This window comes from Trachemys scripta, chromosome 1, assembly GCF_013100865.1.
Source record: "Trachemys scripta elegans isolate TJP31775 chromosome 1, CAS_Tse_1.0, whole genome shotgun sequence".
Taxonomy (NCBI): domain Eukaryota; kingdom Metazoa; phylum Chordata; order Testudines; family Emydidae; genus Trachemys; species Trachemys scripta.
This window is the reverse complement of record NC_048298.1, coordinates 137,507,488-137,527,389: the sequence shown is the minus strand read 5'-3', so window position 1 is coordinate 137,527,389 and position 19,902 is coordinate 137,507,488. Positions and strand designations below refer to the sequence as shown.

At 46.5% G+C, this 19,902-nt stretch overlaps 1 long non-coding RNA gene across 1 annotated transcript; it reads left to right on the top strand.

Annotated features, from left to right (window-relative positions):
- Positions 1-2,350: 2,350 nt before the first annotated feature.
- LOC117885318 lies at positions 2,351-19,614 on the top strand. The gene is made up of 3 exons (XR_004647785.1): positions 2,351-2,815; positions 14,638-14,728; positions 16,690-19,614. It is a non-coding gene; the product is annotated as an uncharacterized LOC117885318 (long non-coding RNA).
- The last annotated feature ends 288 nt before the right edge of the window (positions 19,615-19,902 follow it).

The window sequence follows — 19,902 nt, the reverse complement described above, 5'->3', positions numbered from 1 at the left end:
GGCTCTCTGGGCAGGCAGCAGGGAACCTTGGGCTGGCCCTGGGCAGTAGGCAGGGAGGATTCAGGGCCAGTGTTAGACTTGCTGGGGCCCAGGTCAGAAAGCTGAAGTCCCACCATATGGGGCTGAAGCCTGGGACCCTGAGCCCTTCCACCTGGGATTGAAGCTGAAGCCTGAGCAACTTAGCTTCCTGGGTGCCCCATGGCATGGATCCCCAGGCAATTGCACTGCTTACTACCTCCTAATGCCAGTCCTGGCTTTTATATGCAGAAAACTAGTTGTTGTGGCACAGGTGGGCCATGGAGTTTTTATAGCATGTTGTGGGGGAGGGGGCCTCAGAAAGAAAAAGGTTGAGAACCCTGCACTAGATAGCACACATGTCAGAGCTCCAACAGCCAGTGCCAGATTCTTCAAAGGAAAAAATTCTGTAGGGAACAACTGGGGATAGCCAGTCCATCAGGGAAATTGTTTCTAACTTCTTGCCAGTTAGTGTTTAGCTTGTTCCCTGTGTGGTGATTTGGGAACTCTGTGTATGTATAACTTATGAATCCCAGTTTGATTTTATGAATTGTCTGTATTCTTATGTCTTTTTTTCCTGTATTCTTTCCTCATAGTCCTTGTGCTAAGGGGTAGGGGATGGCACTGCAGCATCTGTCTATGAATAGGTCAGTCATTAAAGACTATCAATATTTGAATATATCTTACTCAGGCAGACCAAAGTAATAATTGAATCCTAGATAAATCCAATGTTCTCCAAATTTTCCTGCCGCTCACACAGCTCCCTCCAATGACCACTGACTGTACACCAGGGGTCTCAAACTCCCAGCCCGTGGGCCATCTGCAGCCTGAGAACCTCCCCACTGTAGCCTGTGGCAGAGAGAAGCAGCCAGACACGCTGCCAGGAATGTCCATTGAAGGCGCCACCCCCTGACCCCAGCTCACATTGGCTGGAGAGGGACAGAGATATTATCATTAGTTGCTCGGCAGAGTCAGCTATGGAGGCAGCATCACTTTTTTCACAATGAATATAAACAAGCTAAAATACCAAACACAACTATCTGATGCACACCTTGCTGCAATCCTGAAGGTTTCAACTGCTCAGTCACAGAGACCAAACGTCAACTAACTGACAACTGCAGCGTTGCCAGGTGTCTGGCAAACACTAAATTCTCTAGCAGGCAAAGAATTATATAAAGTTGTATGACAGTTTTATTTCTAAGAAATTCAAAATAAAAAACACAACAAACATTTTCTTTTCTGAACACCATCTTCAGTGACATTGACCCACTGGGAGGTTTTGAGGACTGGCACTGGCCCCAAGGCAAACTGAATTTGAGACCCCTGCTGTACACAGGACCTTGAATAGCAAAAACTACCAACACCACAAGCATTTCTTCCAAGACTGAAAACTTACTTGCATAACAGTCTTGCAAGTTCTTTTTGTTATAACAGTGCCACCTGGTGACACCTGCCAAAACAATGGCATGGACAGGGCCGGCTCCAGGGTTTTGGCCGCCCCAAGCAGCCAAAACAAACAAAAAAAGGTCCTTCACTCCCAGGCAGAGTGAGGGACTGTCCGCCGAATTGCCGCCGAATACCTGGACATGCCGCCCCTCTCCGGAGCGGCTGCCCCAAGCACCTGCTTGAGAAGCTGATGCCTGGAGCCAGCCCTGGGCATAGAATAGCTTCAGGATTATTCTCCATCTCACTTCTTATGCAGGCTAACATATTGTTGGCTTTGTCTACAGCAGCACATGGATCAGAAGTTTTTCACTGAACCACCACAAAGATGCCAAGGTTTTTAAATTTAGAATTAAAAAACCAGACTCACAACTACAATAAAAGAGCTTGCATTTTATGAAACCAGTACCCTTGTCTGGTGATTGAAGACACATATCTCTTGCCCTTATTGTCACACAACACCAGTCAGGTGTGAACCAGTATTCTGTTCATGCACACCCTGTTGTGGCTTATTGCTATAAAATCCTTGCTAGAAGTTTAAGTAAGTTCAAACTGATTTTACAGAAACTTATCTTCTATGCGCAAAACTTTCCAGGTCATGCAGTTTGAATTTCTCTCTCCTAATGAACCAGTTGCAAATATTCTAATTTGCAACCAGACTGCATGCTTTTCCTCTGAACCCAGCACTTTGGCCTCTGCTTGTAAGAAACAAGAATCCAATAAACACAACTGCAGAGCAGCCAGTTAGCAAAACCAGTGGACAAATGAGATTGTTTGCTTTTACCCTTTAACTGGACACTTATCTGGGAGCTATAGCTTTAAGAAATTCCAGTGTCGGACATTCCAGTGTAAAAAATTCCTGCATACTCATAGCAGGCTGAATAGAGAGAACATGCAGGAGTTCTGCTGCCCTCAGGTGTGCAGTTTTGTAAGAGCAGGAGCAAATAAAGAGAATCCCCAGTCTGATATTCAGTGAAGCCTGATCTCCATGAAGAAATTCTCCCAGCTTTTTCTCCCAAACAGTACTCTCTAGCACTTCCTCTGAACACCTACTCAACCCAGAGGAGAGGGAAACTGGAGTGGAATCACCAGAGTCCCTCTACCTTGCCGCAGTGATCCTGAAAACAGAGCATGTCAGTCTGATATAGGGTTGCTAGGTTTTCAACCAGAAAGTCTGGTCGAAAAGGGGACCTGGCAGTGTCGAGTCAGCACTGCTGACCGGACACTAAAAGTCCAGTTGCCAAAGTAACTGTATTCAGTCTCCCACCGAGAGGGTAGGAAGAGCCACAGCTGCTTGGTTGCTGCTGCTGATAGAACTGGCTGGCTCCCGGACCTGGCTCCAGCCTCTGGCAGAGAGGTAGGTACTGGCGCCTCCGCCGCTGCTTGGGAGGGGATACTTACAACTCCTCCCACCCCACTGTGCCCCAATTTCCCTGCCCTGGCCCCTCACTCATGGGACCAACTCCCCTCCCCCCCCCATATTGCACACAGCGCACATCCTCTCCCGCCCACTACCCATTACTGCCTCTCTGCCTACATACAACACGCCCCCCTGCTGCCCCTTATTGCCTCCCCCCACACAGCATGCACTCCCTCGCTGCCCCTTACCACCTCCTCACCACACACACTCCACCCCCCCCCGCTGCAAATTAGTGGTCCCCCAACTCCAGTACTCCCTCTCTGCCAGTTAGTGCCCCTCCTGCAGCATTCACCATCAATTCCAGTTATTCCTTCCCCCCCCACACACCCAATCAATGCCAGTTACTGTTCCCTCCACACTCCCAACGCTTCCTCAATGACACTTACTGCTCTCTACAAAATCCTAGTGTCCCCCGCCACAGCATTCCCCCTCAATGCCAGTTAATGCTCCCCCATATCTTTGGAAGTAGGTCCTGGCTACTTTTTTTTGTCAGTTATCAAGAGTGTGGATTAATAGTAGGGCTGTCAATTAAATGCAGTTAACTTATGTGATTACCTCAATTTAATCACGATTAAAAAAATTAATCGCGATTAATCGCACTTATAACAATAGAATAGCAATTGAAATTTATTAAATATTTTGGATGTTTTTCTAAATTTTCAATATTGATTTCAATTACAAAGTGCACAGTGCTCACTTTATTTTTATTACAAATAGATGCACTGTAAAAATGATAAACAAAAGAAATGATATTTTTCAATTAACCTCATACAAGTACTGAAGTGCAGTCTCTATCGTGAAACTGTAGCTTACAAATGCAGAATTTTTTTGTTACATAACTGCACTCAAACAAAACAATGTAAAACTTTAGAGACTACAAGTCCACTCAGTCTCTTCTTATTCTGCCAATCGTTAAGACAAACAAGTTTGTTTACATTGACAGACACTGCTGCCTGCTTCTTATTTACAATGTCACCTGAAAGTGAGACCAGGCATTTGTTCGCATGGCACTTTTGTAACTGGCATTCCAAGGTATTTACATGCCAGATAAGCTAAACATTCATATGCCCCCTTAGTGCTTCGGCCACCATTCCAGAGGACATGCTTCCATGCTGATGATGCTTGTTAAAAATATAATGCGTCAATTAAATTTGTGACAATTCTCCCCCAAGGAGAACAGTATGTCCCTCTCTGTTTTACCCACATTCTGCATATATTTCATGTTATAGCAGTCTTGGATGACAATTCAGCACGTTTGTTTTAAGAACAATTTCACAGCAGATTTGACAAAACCCAAAGAAGGCACCGATGTGAGATTTCTAAAAATAGATACAGCACTTGACCCAAGGTTTAAGAATCTGAAATGCCGTCCAAAATCTGAGAGGGACAAGGTGTAGAGCATGCTTTTAGAAGTCTTTAAAGAGCAACACTCCAACGCAGAAACTACAGAACCCAAACCACCAAAAAATAAAATCAACCTTCTGCTGGTGGCATCTGAATCAGATGATGAAAATGAACATGGGTCAGTCTGCACTGCTTTGGATCATTATCAAGCAGAACTCATCAGCATGGAAACATGTCCTCTGGAATGGTGGTTGAAGCATAAAGGGACATGCACATAAATATCTTGCAACGCCAGCTACAACAGTGCCATGTGTATGCCTGTTCTCACTTTCAGGTGACATTGTAAACACGAAGCAGGCAGCATTATTTCCTGTAAATTGTAACATAGTACATAGTATTTGAGCACCTTACAATCTTTCATGGATTTGTCCTTGCAACACAACTGTGAGGCAGGGAAATGCTATTATTCCCATTTTACAGAGAGTAGCTGATTTGCCTGAGCTCACACAGGAAGCTTATGGTGGAACTGTAGCTCCCAAGTAAATAACCAGTCACACAACAGTGAAAACGAATGACTGAACCCAAGTGTCCCAAATTCCAACTTAGTACCCTAATCCCCAGGACAATTTTTCCTCCCACTCTCTGTAAAACCCACTTCCTTAGCAGCACAAGTCCAGATATGCACGTCTCAGCAGGAGAACAAATTATAACATTTCAAAACCTATAAAAGTTCCCTGAAATACCCTTTCCCATCTATAACATTATGACTAAAAGGGACAGTATTATGCAACCTACCAGGGCTCAAACATATGCATTTATGTACTGGAAAGGGGGCTTTCATTTCATGGCTTTCTAGTAGAATAGAGCTTTGCTTTCTAACCTTTATGGTTCAAAAGCCAGTTTTCAATCCATAGGTTCTATACTGCTGCCCATCACCATAGTATTGGTGCACTTTCCATGCAAAATCGATAGCAGAGTTCATGGAGTCTCTGGCTTTTGGCTTCTTTCTTTCCTTTTAATTTTTGAAGGGGGTGTTTGCTTAGTTGGGGGTGTCAGTGTTGGGAGTGCCATTCTTGCTATGGTCACTTGAAGCTGTTCAGGGGTCTGGAAGGCGAGAAGGTGCCCCAGCGGGAGAGTGATCAGTGGGCAGAGTGCAGCAGAGGTGGTTTGAAACAAAAAATTAAGAAAAATTAAATGTATTGCATTATTCTGTAATTTATCATAGTAGTCTTATAAGGCTTAATTCATGTTTATGAAGTTCTTGAACTCTCAGGGAATTCAATCAAATTACACCAATGCTGATTTGTCCCAGTGGGCATTGTATAATTCTGTAAAACTTGCCCAGAGGACTTGAAAGGATAGGTCTGCTGATCTGTCCAGGATTTTATACTCTGCCCATCTCTATGATATTTGGATGCTATTGGCCAGTAGCCAAAGTCTCTTCAGGGGGCTGTGGAATTAGCAGATCAATATAGCACATGATGGCTATTGGTAAATTGAATCATTCATTTTAACATAGGATCCTCACTGTCATAACTATAAAGGGAAGGGTAACAGCTGTCCTGTGTACAGTACTATAAAATCCCTCCTGGCCAGAGACTCCAAAATCCTTTTCCCTGTAAAGGGTTAAGAAGCTCAGGTAATCTGGCTGACATCTGACCCAAAGGACCAATAAGGGGACAAGATACTTTCAAATCTTGGTGGGGGGAAGGCTTTTGTTTGTGCTCTTTGTTTGGGAAGTTGTTCGCTCTTGGGACTGAGAGGGACCAGACATCAATCCAGGTTCTCCAAATCTTTCTAAACAAGTCTCTCATATTTCAAACTTGTAAGTAAACAGCCAGGCAAGGCGTGTTAATTTATCTTTGTTTTCTCAACTTGTAAATGTACCTTTTACTAGAGTGTTTATCTCTGTTTGCTGTACTTTGAACCTAAGGCTAGAGGGGGGTCCTCTGAGCTCTAAGTTTGATTACCCTGTAAGGTTAATTTCCATCCTGATTTTACAGAGATGATTTTTACCTTTTTCTTTAATTAAAAGCCTTCTTTTTAAGAACCTGATTGATTTACACCAGGCGATGAGAGTGGTGAAACAGGTTTCTGGATTCATATCCAAATTTCAGGGAAGGAAATTCAGCATATTATTCCCATTCAGGCCCATCTTTAGTGTCCAGAAAAGAAGCTGCAAGCTGTGATGCTCAACCCACAAACTCTCTCACCCAATCCAGATGCATTGCCTATGTAAATGGGGAAATCAAGCAACCTCCACATTTGACAACCGGTATCCACCCTGAATACCAAAGTGGGTGGAGATTCCCTTGATAAGAATCCACACATTACAGAGACAATAAAGGAAGGGTGTTATATCAGGCTCAGCCTCTGTTTACACTTGTGATGCTGTGCTGATCAGGTGTGAGTAATATGGGGTAATGGAGCGCATTGAGAAAATAGGAACTTTAAAGAAAACGTGTCTGATCAGACAATGCATTTGGTGCACACGGTGCTGGCACTGGTGTGAGGCGCAAAGGGGTTGGAGTGTAAGGCTTTAGTGTGGTGTGTGAAACTATTGAAATTGTAAGCTGTCACTTTAAATGCTCAGAGGTTTCTACAGGTCTTGCTCACAGTCAGGGGGCTCTGTAGGGAAGCATGCAATCTGGGCCTACTAGCAGTCAGCTTGGCAGAGTCAGCCAGCCTAGAATAAGGTGGGTTAAGTTGTGCCTCATTGTTTTAGGGAGCAGCCTGCTTTTTCTTGCTCTGTTTTGGGGTTCTTGTGTGCTTTTGTTTTGTAAGGCCTGGTCTACACTGCCGAGTTAGGTTGTCATAAGCTGTCTTACGTTGACCTAACCTATGTAAGTGTCTACATTACAATGGTGCTCCCACCAATCTAAGTCGCCCACTATCTTGATTTCATAACTCCACCTCCGGAGAGACATAGCACTTAGATTGAGGTAGTTAGGGGAACACAGTGTCTGAAGACACTGCATTATTCATATAATCTGTTAGCCCCATGTGGGTTTGCCAGCTCACAGCTGGAGAGCCCCCACTGCTGCCCTGGGGCTGACAGCGTGAGCTGTCTGCACAGGGCTCAGAGCAGGAGCCCCCACTACCCTCCTCAGGGCTGACAGTCGGAGCTGTGAGCCCATGCCAGGCTCAATTGCACAGCAAGGAGCCTACTGTCATTCTTGTCTGTTTCATGGCTCATATTATTTCACATTTCCTCTTTGGGCTCTGGCTGTCCGCCCTGGGGTATGGGTGGAGGGACTCCAGCTGTGAGCCTCTCACAGCTGTCCGTGCCTCACATTCTGGCTGTCAGTGCCCCACAATGCCCCACTTCAGTCGGTGCCAGCGCTCCTAGCTAACACACACACCATTGTCAGAAGGAGGGTAGTGTGGACACCAACAGCTGATTTAATTATTGCGGCGGCTGTAGGTCAATCTAACTTAAGTCAACCTAATTTTGTAGTGTAGACAACCCCTAAGCAAGAAAATAGTATTACAGTGCAGCCTTCCAGCAAGTTTATCTAATTTCTCTGTTTGTACACTGTGAACATCACATTTTTTTTCTTCTTTGAGTAGTGTCCCTATGGGTGCTCCACTGTAGGTGTGTCTGCATCCCTGCCCTGCTGATTGGAGAATTTCAATAGCAGTGTCTGTTGGGCTCACACATGCACTGTCTCTCCTCATTCTGTGCCACAAGACTAGTCAGAGTGCGCGGGGTAGCCCCCCTCAGTTCCTTCTCAACCACCCTGGCTAGAGACAGAGCTGTTAGTCTGTTAAGACTATTGTTCTTTCCTTTTGCTCTGCAGTTAGACAGTTTTTCCCAGTTTTAGTTATAGTTATAGTTGTAATTCTTACTTTTTCTACCCTTAAAATAAAAGAAAAAACCTTTATTTTTCCCCACCCTTCCCCTTAGCAGGGTATACCCAGCTCCCTGGGCTTCAAGAAGTGCCATACCTGCAATGGGGCAATCCTGGTAGCAGATAAGCACTCCCAGTGTATTCACTGCCTTGGTGAGGGCCACATTCAGCAAAAGTGTACCCTCTGCCAGCAGCTGTGGCTGAATCCTGCAAAGACAGAGTTCTGCCAAAAGATCATCTTCATGGAAGCAGCGCTCCAACCTCAATCTTTCGGCGGACGTGAGTCTTCCACACAATCTAATGGAAGTGGGTCAAAGAAGCAGGTTGAGGACTCCTCTCATAAGTCCTCTAAAAAGAAAGAGTGGGAAGTCCCCTAAGTGAGCTCAGAGATAGCTGCAAGTGATCACCATCTTACTTGGTATCCTTGGCACCACCGGCACCAAGACCACCTCAATCTGGCACCCATGCCTCATGATGACCATCGGCTATCAGTATCGTCAAGAGGCCCATGGACACTATGGGCACAGGTCCCAAGTCCTCGGTACCAAAGAACAAGAGTAAACACTAAGAAGATTCTCCTGGAACGTGAGTCAACCTCGGTATCACCAGCGACAATTCACGCAGCACTGGAGATACTGGTGCAGACAAGGTCTCCGTCCCATCCCCCTGGCACTGACACCAGGACGTTTGGTACCAGTGGAATTCCACCAAACCAGAGACCTTGGTCTATAGGATGCACCTGAGTCCCCGCCTCTCAGTGCCAACATCATGCCCCCAAGCTTTTACCAGGCACAGAGGATATTCCCACAGCCAAGCCATGCCTCTACACTGTCTAGTGAGGGCTGAGTTAATGAGCCAGAGGAAGTGGTCTCACAGTACTCCTCCCAAGCTCCATATCAGACCCATTACCAACAAGGCCCAAGAATGTACCCACAGATGGCTCCACCACAACCATCTTGGTATGGCCACCCATTGGCACCTCCACCAGGCCATATGCCACCACAATGGCTGTATTGGGACCCTTGGGCTGTGCACAGACAGCCTGCTGCTCAAGCTTCAAGCCTTGCCCAAGAACCCTCCAGGCACACCTCCTCAGCCACAGCATCCAGGGCCTCAGAGGTGCCTCAGGAGATGGAGGAACAGGAAGCGGACATTGAGGAGGACACAACACCAAATACCATATCTTCCTCTTCTCCAGACAAAGCTGTCACCCCTCACCCAACCATCTCTGGCAGACAACTTCCGCCTTTTCCAGGAGCTGGCAAAGACCATGGTGAACACCCTCTGCATACCACTAGAGGAGGTCAAGGACACCAACCATCAGCTCCTTGATACTCACCACTCTTCATTCTCCTGGCAAACCCCAGCAACAATGGCACCAACTTGCAAATATGCAGACAAAAATATTATGTCCCAATCAAGGAATTGGAATTCTTCTTTTCCCACCCACAACCCAATTCCATCGTGGTGGACACTGTCAATTCCCATGGCCAACAACACCAGTCCAGAGCTACCCCCTACGACAGGGATTGGAAGTGCCTTGATCTTTTCAGCAGAAAGGCGTATTCCTCAGCCACCTTACAGTTACATATTACTAACTATCAGGCACTCGTGGCCAAATATGATTATACAAACTTAACAACTTTATTGATAAACTGCCAGAGATATATCAGTAAACCTTCAAGGCCATCATAAAGAAAGGGCAACTAGTGGCAAAAACATTGCTACAATCAGCCCTCGACGCCACCAACATGGCAGCTAGGTTCATCTCAACGGTGGTGGTGATACAATAGGCATCATGGCTCCACTTATCAGGATTCCTGAAAGAGGTGCAGTCCACATTGGAAGATCTTCCCTTTGAGCGCACGAAGCTCTTCGTTGAAAAGACCGATGCCTCCCTTAATACCTGAAGGATTCCAGGGCTACTCTCAGGTTTCTGGGAATCTATAAACCAGGGCAAAAGAGACCAATTTAGTCTGCAATCCCAGCATAGGCCATATGTAGCTCAATACCAACCTCAGCCAAATTATGAGCCGCAAAGGAAGAAAGGGAAATTCCCAAAATGTAAGTTGTCTGGCCCACACCCTTTATCCCAACCACATGCATCTAAGCACCACTTTTGACTGGTGGGTCAAGGCACTGCAAGACCACTCCTCCTGACTGACAACTGACCATTGTTGTACAACCTTTTGGCCAGCAACTGCCTGGGAATGCATAGTGTTAAACCAATAATATATGGAGATATACTTATCTCAGAGCTGGAAGAGACCCTGAAAGGTCATTGAGTCCAGCCCCCTGCCTTCACTGGACAGGACCAAGTACTGATTTTGCCCCAGATCCCTAAGTGGCCCCCTCAAGGACTGAGCTCACAACCATGGGCTTAGCAAGCTAATGCTCAAACCACTGAGCTACCCCTCCCCCATGAATTTTGGAGATCATCTGATCAGGGTACTCCATCCATTTCACCTCCCTACCCACTCCAGAACACCCCTCCCATCTCTCTTCAGGGGCCCTGAAAGTTTACTACAACAGGAGATTGCCTCCTCCAGTTAGAAGCTATAGAACCATTGCCTCACCAGCTACAAGGCAAGCGGTTATACACTCATTACTTCCTAATACCCAAAAGGAAGGGAGTTGGAGCTCTATACTGGACCTCAGAGCTCTCAACAAGTTTGTCAAGGCTCAGAAGTTCAAAATGGTCACGATATTGATGATCGTTCCAGCATTGGTACAATGAGACTGTTTTTTGGCCCTTAACCTCCAGGATGCCTATTTTCATGTCTCAATCATATCCGCTCACAGACAATTTCTCCAGTTCACGACCATTACCAATACAGAGTCCTCCCCTTCAGGATCTCATCAGCCCCAAGAATATTTTCCAAAGTTCTTTCAGTGGTAACTGCTAATTTACACTCACAAGGGATAATGATTTACCCATACCTTGACGATTGTCTCCTAAGAGTCGGATCTCTCCAAGAGGCTTACCAAGTCATTGACACTATGATACACTTCTTCACAGAACTGGGTCTACAGATCAACACCCAGAAGTCAACCCTCACTCCAGTGCAAAGCCTGGAATTCATAGGGGCCAACCTTGATTCGTTTCTTACCTCAACACCGGTTCCTATCCCTGGTTTCACTTAGACACCTTTCAGTGCAGCCCACAAATACTAGCCAGACTCTGCCTCCAACTATCAGAACATATGGCAGCAGGCACAGCAGTGATACCAGACTTCACATGTGATGCCTCCAATTGTGGTTCAGTTCGGTTTACAGATTGACCAGGGATGGGTTGGACAAATCCCTGTCACTACCTACTAGGATCTAAAACTGCTTAGACTGCTGGAAGCACACAGCCACTGTGTGCAAAGGGATCCCCTTCTCGCATCACTGTTGTTAATCCGTCACTCATACGGTTGAGTGCATATCTAAATGGCCTCACAACTCAAGGCAAATGGTCACTCATGGATATATCCTTTCATATCAATCTCGAGCTATGAGTGGTCAGGAACACCTGCACCTCTTTCCTCCTGCTGATCACACACAAAGATCCTAACAGACAACATAGCTGTATGTACTACATCAATCAGCAAGGGGGAACCAGACCTCCCTCCCTGTACACAGAAGCAAAGAGGCTTTGGAATTGGTGCATCTAACACAACATTACACTGTCTGAAGCTTACTTCCTGGGTGCACAGAACTCGATAGTGGACACTCTTAGTCGCAGATTTCCACATGATCACAAGTGAGAGAGATACCAGTCTGTGCTCCATAACCTATTCACATGATAGGGAACAATATCTACAGACCTATTCACCACTTACTAAAACAAATGTCCATGCTACTGCTCCAGGGCAGGATGAGAACCCATAGCCACCTGTTTGCTGACGTACTATTGATATAAAAAGCTTTCTTGATAGTGATTACCTCAGCCAGAAGAACAGGAGAGAGAGCATCCCTGAGGACCCATACCCCCTACACAGTATTCTTGCCAGACAAGGCTATGCTCAAGCCACATCAAAAATTCATCCCTAAGGTAACCTCTCCATTTCACGTGAATCAATTGATTCACCTTCCAATCTTCTATCCCAAGCCTCACTGAGACAACAGGGAGGCTATACTTCATACCTTAGATGTCAGAAAAGCCCTGGCCTTCTACCTTGACAGGATGAGGACCTTCAGGAAGTCCCCCTAGACTTTTGCTCTCCATTGCCGAAAGATCCAAAGGCTCTCTAAATGGGGTTCGAATTGCATCAGACAGTGCTACCAAATTTGCAACATGACCCCTCCAGACTCTATTCATACACTCCACAAGGTTGATCTCCTCATCCATCGCCTTCTTCAAGAATGTCCCCATCTCAGATCTGTAGAGCAGTGACATAGATGTCAGTCCACACATTCACAGAACACTATGCGATCACTGGGGACTCTGCTTCTCATGCCATCTTTGGCTCCACACTGCTGTCATCTGTAACTGACTCGACTTCCAAGTCCCAGCCCCCATATAAGTAGTACTTGGGAGTCATAGAATCATAAAATATCAGGGTTGGAAGGGACCTCAGGAGGTCATCTAGTCCAACCCCCTGCTCAAAGCAGGACCAATCCCCAACTAAATCATCTCAGCCAGGGCTTTGTCAAGCCGGGCCTTAAAAACCTCCCAAGGAAGGAGACTCCACCACCTCCCTAGGTAACGCATTCCAGTGCTTCACCACCCTCCTAGTGAAATAGTGTTTCCTAATATCCAACCTGGACCTCCCCCACTGCAACTTGAGATCATTGCTCCTTGTTCTGTCATCTGCCACCACTGAGAACAGCCAAGCTCCATCCTCTTTGGAACCCCCCTTCAGGTAGTTGAAGGCTGCTATCAAATCCCCCCTCATTCTTCTCTTCTGGCGACTAAACAATCCCAGTTCCCTCAGCCTCTCCTCACAAGTCATGTGCTCCAGCCCCCTAATCATTTTTGTTGCCCTCCGCTGGACTCTTTCCAATTTTTCCACATCCTTTTTGTAGTGTGGGGCCCAAAACTGGACACAGTATTCCAGATGAGGCCTCACCAATGTCAAATAAAGGGGAATGATCACGTTCCTCGATCTGCTGGGCAATGTCCCTACTTATACAGCCCAAAATGCCATTAGCCTTCTTGACAACAAGAGCACACTGACTCATATCCAGCTTCTCGTCCACTGTGACCCCTAGGTCCTTTTCTGCAGAACTGCTACCTAGCCATTCGGTCCCTAGTCTGTAGCAGTGCATGGGATTCTTCTGTCCTAAGTGCAGAACTCTGCACTTGTCCTTGTTGAACCTCATCAGGTATTTTTTGGCCCAATCCTCTAATTTGTCTAGGTCCCTCTGTATCCGATCCCTACCCTCTAGTGTATCTACCATGTCTCCTAGTTTAGTGTCATCTGCAAACTTGCTGAGAGTGCAGTCCACACCATCCTCCAGATCATTAATAAAGATATTAAACAAAACCGGCCCCAGGACTGACCCTTGGGGCACTCCGCTTGAAACCGGCTGCCAACTAGACATGGAGCCATTGATCACTACCTGTTGAGGCAGACGATCTAGCCAGAGTCACCTACAATGAAGCACCCACAGGGAGACTACTCGAAGAAGAAGTTACTCACCTTGTGCAGTAAAGATGACTCTTTGAGATGTGTGTCCCTATGGGTGCTCCACAACCCACCCCCGTCCCCTCTACTTCAGAGTAATTTTCAATGAGTCTGTGGTGGAGGAGGAATTGGGGGAGGGGGGATGCCTGCATGCGCTGACTTGCCTCATGGTGCAGCACAAGGAGAGACAGCACATGTGCGGGCTCAACAGACACTGCTATCAAAGTTCTGCGATCAGCAGCACAGGGATGCAAGCACACCTACAGTGGAGCACCCATAGGGACACATCTCCAAGAACCATTGTTATTGCACAATGTGAGTAACTTCTTCTCTCATCTCTCCTTCAGCAATACAAGAGGAGTGACTCTGTTGCCCAGCTGGTGATTGATACCGTGGGATCTAAGAATGTAAGCTCCTTAGGGCAGGGATCATGTTTTTTTGTTAGTAAAGCACCTGCCACAATGGGGTCTGGCTCCTGATTGGGACGTCTGGATGCTACCACAATATAAATATTTAATAATAATAGCAATGGGCACAATCAAGACCAATTAGAAAGAGGAGGACAGGTCTCCTTATAAACCACCTTGAGGAAAAATACTGAACTGTTCTTAACAGTGCATAACTCTTTTCTGAGAGCAGAGGCTCATTTGAGTCAGTGACTTCTTGGTTGCTTGGAGGCAGATAGGTGTGAGGGTGTTGGAGATGGATGAGAATTCTTTTAAACATCACAAAGACACTGAGAGAATTAAACACCCCTTCCCCCATGATTATTTGACGTGGTTCTACTCCTTCCAGATTAATGTAGTGGCAATTTTAAATTTGCAATAGTAACATTGATCTGTCTTGACTAGAGCTGAAGCCTACATATTTGGTTCATTCAAAGATTGGGAAAACCTTGTCCCACAGAGAAATGCCAAACTTACTGTCTATTTGAATGTCATTTGCATTTAAGAGTCCTGTTGGACCAGTCTTTGAGATCACCTGGAAAGGAAAGTAATGACATGGACAAAGCCATCAGAAAAAGATGGGAGAGTCATTAAAAGGTAATGATTGCTAGGGACTCAGATGTGCAATAAAAACACAGGCAATTATCTTGGTTTAGGATTTAAGTGCTGTGAAGTAGAGCTGTTATTCAAAGTACATGTTCCCAAAGCTGGTAAAAGGCATGGGGAATTATCCATATATCTGGACACTAATCAGAAAGGTATTTGAGGAGAGATGGCTTCCTAGGCAATGGCTTTCAAAGGGGGTAAACCAGATAGAACACTTTGCACCTAATTCTCTTCTCATTTACACCAAATTAAATTGGGAATTCTCTTTTATGTCCCCCCCCTTATGTTTGGGAACCTTCAGTCATAACCAGGAGAAGAATAATCTGAAGCCATAGGCTGGGAATTTCAAAAATTGGTCCCAAGGGTCAGGCCCCTAAATCCATATTTAGGCACCTGAATACCTGGCCTGATTTTCCAAATTGCTGAGCACTAGGGTGGCCATTCATGCATTTCCAGAATACCAGACATTCTGTTACTTCTGGGAATGGCATGGGCCTGCCCCTGCTTGCATCACTTCGCCCCCACCAGTGTAACCTCTTACACATGATGTGTGCAAGGTCACACTGCGGGGGGTGGAGGGATGCCATTTTGAAGCATGTGCTACCCTGCCCCTGCCAGCATGACTTCCCATACATGGTGCATCGGACAGAGGACAAACCTTAGAAAGGCAGGACTGTCCAGTTTGAATCGGAAGAATGGCCTGCCCACTGGTCACTCAGTGGCTATTGTCCCAGTTCTTGGGAGCTGCTGAGTGTTCAGCACTTTTGAAAATCATGCCCTAATTTAGTCACCTAAATATGAAGTTAGAGGCCCAGCATTAGACACTAATTCTATGTTTTCTTCTTCCTCTTTTTATTTTCTTAAGGAAGACAAAACCCTGGCTGGGATGATTTAGTTGGTGTTGGCCCTGCTTTGAGCGGGGATTGGACTAGATGACCTCCTGAGGTCTCTTCCAACCCTAATATTCTATGATGAGAAAAGGAGGCAGAAAAAAGACAGAGCAGGACTAAGGCATGATTTCAATGGTGCAGGAGGCAAACGATTTGAGGGAGCAGGAGGCAGACTGGGGCTTGCACTCAAAATTATCTTGCTTTCTGGCAGGCCAGAGCAAGCAGTGAGTAGCTAAAGGACAAGTAAGGTGCCTTCTCCTCTCCTCCCGCTCTCCCTCCCCCTTCCCCCCCAAAGGTAAACTCCTGTGAAAGCACCTCTGAACCCTGAGTCTCCCCTGACCAAGGACAACAACGGTGAACGGAGTGCGGTGGAGGGAAAAGCGAGGGTCATGTTAAAGCAACATTTATTTGTTTGGACTATGTTTTAGTGACTTGTATAGCATCTTTCCTAATGCTTCTTAACATTCCACTAGCTTTTTTGACTGCTGCTGCACATTGAGTGGATATTTTCAGAGAACCATCCTCAATGACTCCAAGATCTTTCTTGAGTGGTAACAGCTAATTTAGACCCCATCATTTTGTATGTTTTTAGTTGAGATTGTTTTCCAATGTACATTACTTTGCATTTATCAATATTGAATTTCATCTGCCATTTTGTTGCCCAGTCACCCAGTTTTGTGAGATCCCTTTGTAACTCTATGCAGTCGGCTTTGGACTTAACTATCTTGAGTAGTTTTGTATCATCTGCAAATTTTGGCACCTAATTCCTTGCCCATTTTCCAGATCTTTTATGAATGTTGAACCATATTGGTCCCAGTACAGTCCCTGGAGGGACACTGATTTACCTCTGTCCATTTTGAAAACTGACCATCTATTCCTACCCTTTATTTCCATTACTGATCCATGAGAGGATTTCCCTCTTATCCCATGACTGCTTACTTTTCAAAAGTCAATTTAATTCTTTTTTTATATTTGTTTTAGAAATCTAGAACTGTTATGTGTTTTGGTGTAATTTGCATTATCCTTATGTTAAATTTGCATTATCTCTTTTATACGTTGCAGGTCAAAATAAAAAGACAAACAATACCACTATGTTTTTCCACTGAAAGGCTTCAAAAACTAACCAAGTTGAAGAACACAGCAAGAACCAGGAATATATCAGCATGTCATCTGAAGGTTCAAGTGGTATATCTACCTCCAACTAGCCTGAAGCACAAATATAGCTACCTACTGAAGAAACAGTGTCTCCAAAAACTAAACACAGTTCCCAGTGTTTGTTGATCAAAGTTTTCCCATTTATTGAAGTTACATAAGATGGCTATTGATACACCTTTTGCAAAAAAGCTAACAAAGAGGGAAAGTTTCCCAATGCTATAATCGGTAAAAGGAGGAGGAGGTGCTTGGTTTGCCAGACCAATTAGGAAAGCCAATGCTGACAAACTACATGAAAAGACTGCAAAACATCAAATCTCTGGACTGCATTAACATGCAGAAAGCCTTATAAGCCAGTCACTTTCAAAGCCAATTTTAGAAGTACTTAATGAGGCTGTGTCGCGGGTCGGGCCTGCGGTCACACCTGTACACCCCCCATCAGGGCTGTGCAGCCTAGCAGCCAGAGTCAATCCCTGCCCCCAGGCTCGAGACTGTGCGGCCTAACAGTCCATCCATCACTATCAGGATGGGCCACCACTTCCGGATGGGCGGCAGCTATGGTAGGGGGACTCGGGTCCTCCCTCTCCACCGGGTCCCAATCCAGGGCCCTGTCAGTGGTGGGGTTGCCTGCTACCAGCTTGGTGGGGATCTGGCCAAAACACACTGAGCTAGCTTCCGGTTATTCAACCAACTCCCCGCAAAGACTCCCTGGGTTACTTCCTACCCGCTTCTCCGCATCTCATGGCTTCCTCGTTCCCCAGTTGCTTCTCCCTCAGTCACGTCCAGACCCTGGGAGTTGAGGGTTGCTGTCAGCTGGCTGGCCTCTGCATTGTAAAGTGCCCACAGCCCTTCAGCAGGAGTCAGCAGCACACCTCCTTCCCCTACAGTGGTCCACCCAGACTGAGCCAGGCTGCTCCTTCTTATACTGGTGTTGCACTTCGAGCATGCCCAGTAGGGCCATGGGGGCGTGGCTTCCTCAGCCCTCAGTGAGGGGTTAACCCCCTCAGTCCCAGTGCGTGGCATGCATGCCCAATCTCACACACCCCCTTTAAGAAGGTGTCCTTTGGTGGCCCCTCTTCCACATCTTCCCCTCCTACCTGGGAAAGGAAGTCTGCATTTTGTGTGAGCCTTACCGGGTCGGTAGGTGACTTGAAAGTCGTATGGCTGGATTGAAAAGTACCACCTCATGATTCTGGCATTGGTGTCCTTCTTACTGTTAAGCCATCGAAGTGGCGCATGGTCAGTGACCAACTAGAAGGGGTTCTCCAGCAAGTAGTACCTTAGGGCATCGATCGCTCACTTCACTGCCAGGGCCTCCTTCTCTATCATTGAGTACCTCTTCTCCCAGGGGAACAACTTCCTACTCAAATAGAGGACTGGATGCTACTCTCCCTCGTCTTCCTGGGACAACACTGCTCCCAATCCTTCTTCTGATGCATCAGTCCGTAATATGAAAGGCCTGTCAAAGTCAGGGTGAAATAGGACTGGCTCCCTACTTAGTTGGTCCTTCAATTTCTGGAAGGCCTTCTCACACTCGGCTGACCACTGTACCTTGAGGGCCTGTGAGCTCTTTGTTGGGTCCGACAAAGGTGCTGCGATCATTGCAAACCTCGGCACAAAGCAGCGGTAGTATCCTGCCAGGCCCAGGAATTGGCGTACCTGCCTTTTTGTTGTAGGTGTTGGGTAGTCCCGTAAGGCTTGTACCTTGTCCACCAGGGGACGTAAAGTCCCTCAGCCCACCATATACCCCAGATATATTACCTCTTGCTGCCCAAGGTGGCACTTGGCTGGGTTGCGGTGATTCCGGCTTCTCCTACGGCTTACAAGACCGCCGCAAGGTGCTGAAGATGTCCTTCCCATGTGGGGCTGTACACCACTATGTCATCTATATAGGCAGCTGCGTACGGGTGGTGGGGTTGTAACAGTCTGTCCATCAGTCATTGGAACGTGGCCGTGGCCCCATGCATGCCAAAAGGCATGGTGACGAAGTGATACAGCCTGAATGGGGGAAGGAAGGGAGTCTTCTCATGGGATTTGGGCATCAGAGGTATTTGCCAGTACCCCTTTGTGAAGTCTAACATTGAGATAAATGCTGCGTTACCCAGCCATTCCAGTAGTTCATCCACTCTGGGCATCTGGTGTGCGTTGAACTGGGATATTGTGTTGACCTCCCAGAAGTTTATGCGGAATTGTACGATCCCGTCGGATTTTGGGACTAGTATGATATGGCTCCACCATTCACTGTGTGATTCCTCCATGACCCCCATGTCCAGCATCATGTGGAGCTCCCTCTGGACTGACCCCCACATCTTCTTTGGCAGCAGCAGGTGGTTATCATGGACCTTCTGGCCAGGGAGGGTGGTAATGTGATGACTCACCAGTTCAGTCTGCCCTGTGTGAGGTGACAGTATGGTGGCAAAGGCCCCGACTAGCTGCCTCCCATTGCCCCATGTCCAGTCCTACTCCAATCGCAATGAGCATGGGGTCCATGAGATCAGCGGGCCGAGTTCTGGTTCTGAGGGATATTGGGTGATCAGTCAAACCCTCTTGTGTCTTCCACTCTTTTAGGAGGTTCACATGATAAGTCCGGACTTCTTTCCATCTGCCTGGCAGCTGCACTTCATAGTCTACGGTCCCCACCTGCCTAACCCCCTCAAATGACCCTTGCCATTTGGCCAGAAGTTTGGACTTTGTGGAGGGTAGTTGTCATAACTATAGAGGGAAGGGTATCAGCCCTCCAGTGTACAATACTATAAAATCCCTCCTGGCCAGAGACTCCAAAATCCTTTTCCCTGTAAAGGGTTAAGAAGTTCAGGTAACCTGGCTGACACCTGACCCAAAAGACCAATAAGGGGACAAGATACTTTCAAATCTTGGTGGCGGGGCGGGGGGAGGCTTTTGTTTGTGCTCTTTGTTTTGGGTGTTGTTCGCTCTTGGGACTGAGAGGGGCCAGACATCAATCCATGCTCTCCAAATCTTTCTGAACAAGTCTTTCATATTTCAAACTTGTAAGTAAACAGCCAGGCAAGGTATGTTAGTTTTATCTTTGTTTTCTCAACTTGTAAATGTACCTTTTACTAGGGTGTTTGCTGTAACTTTGAACCTAAGGCTGGAGGAGGTCCT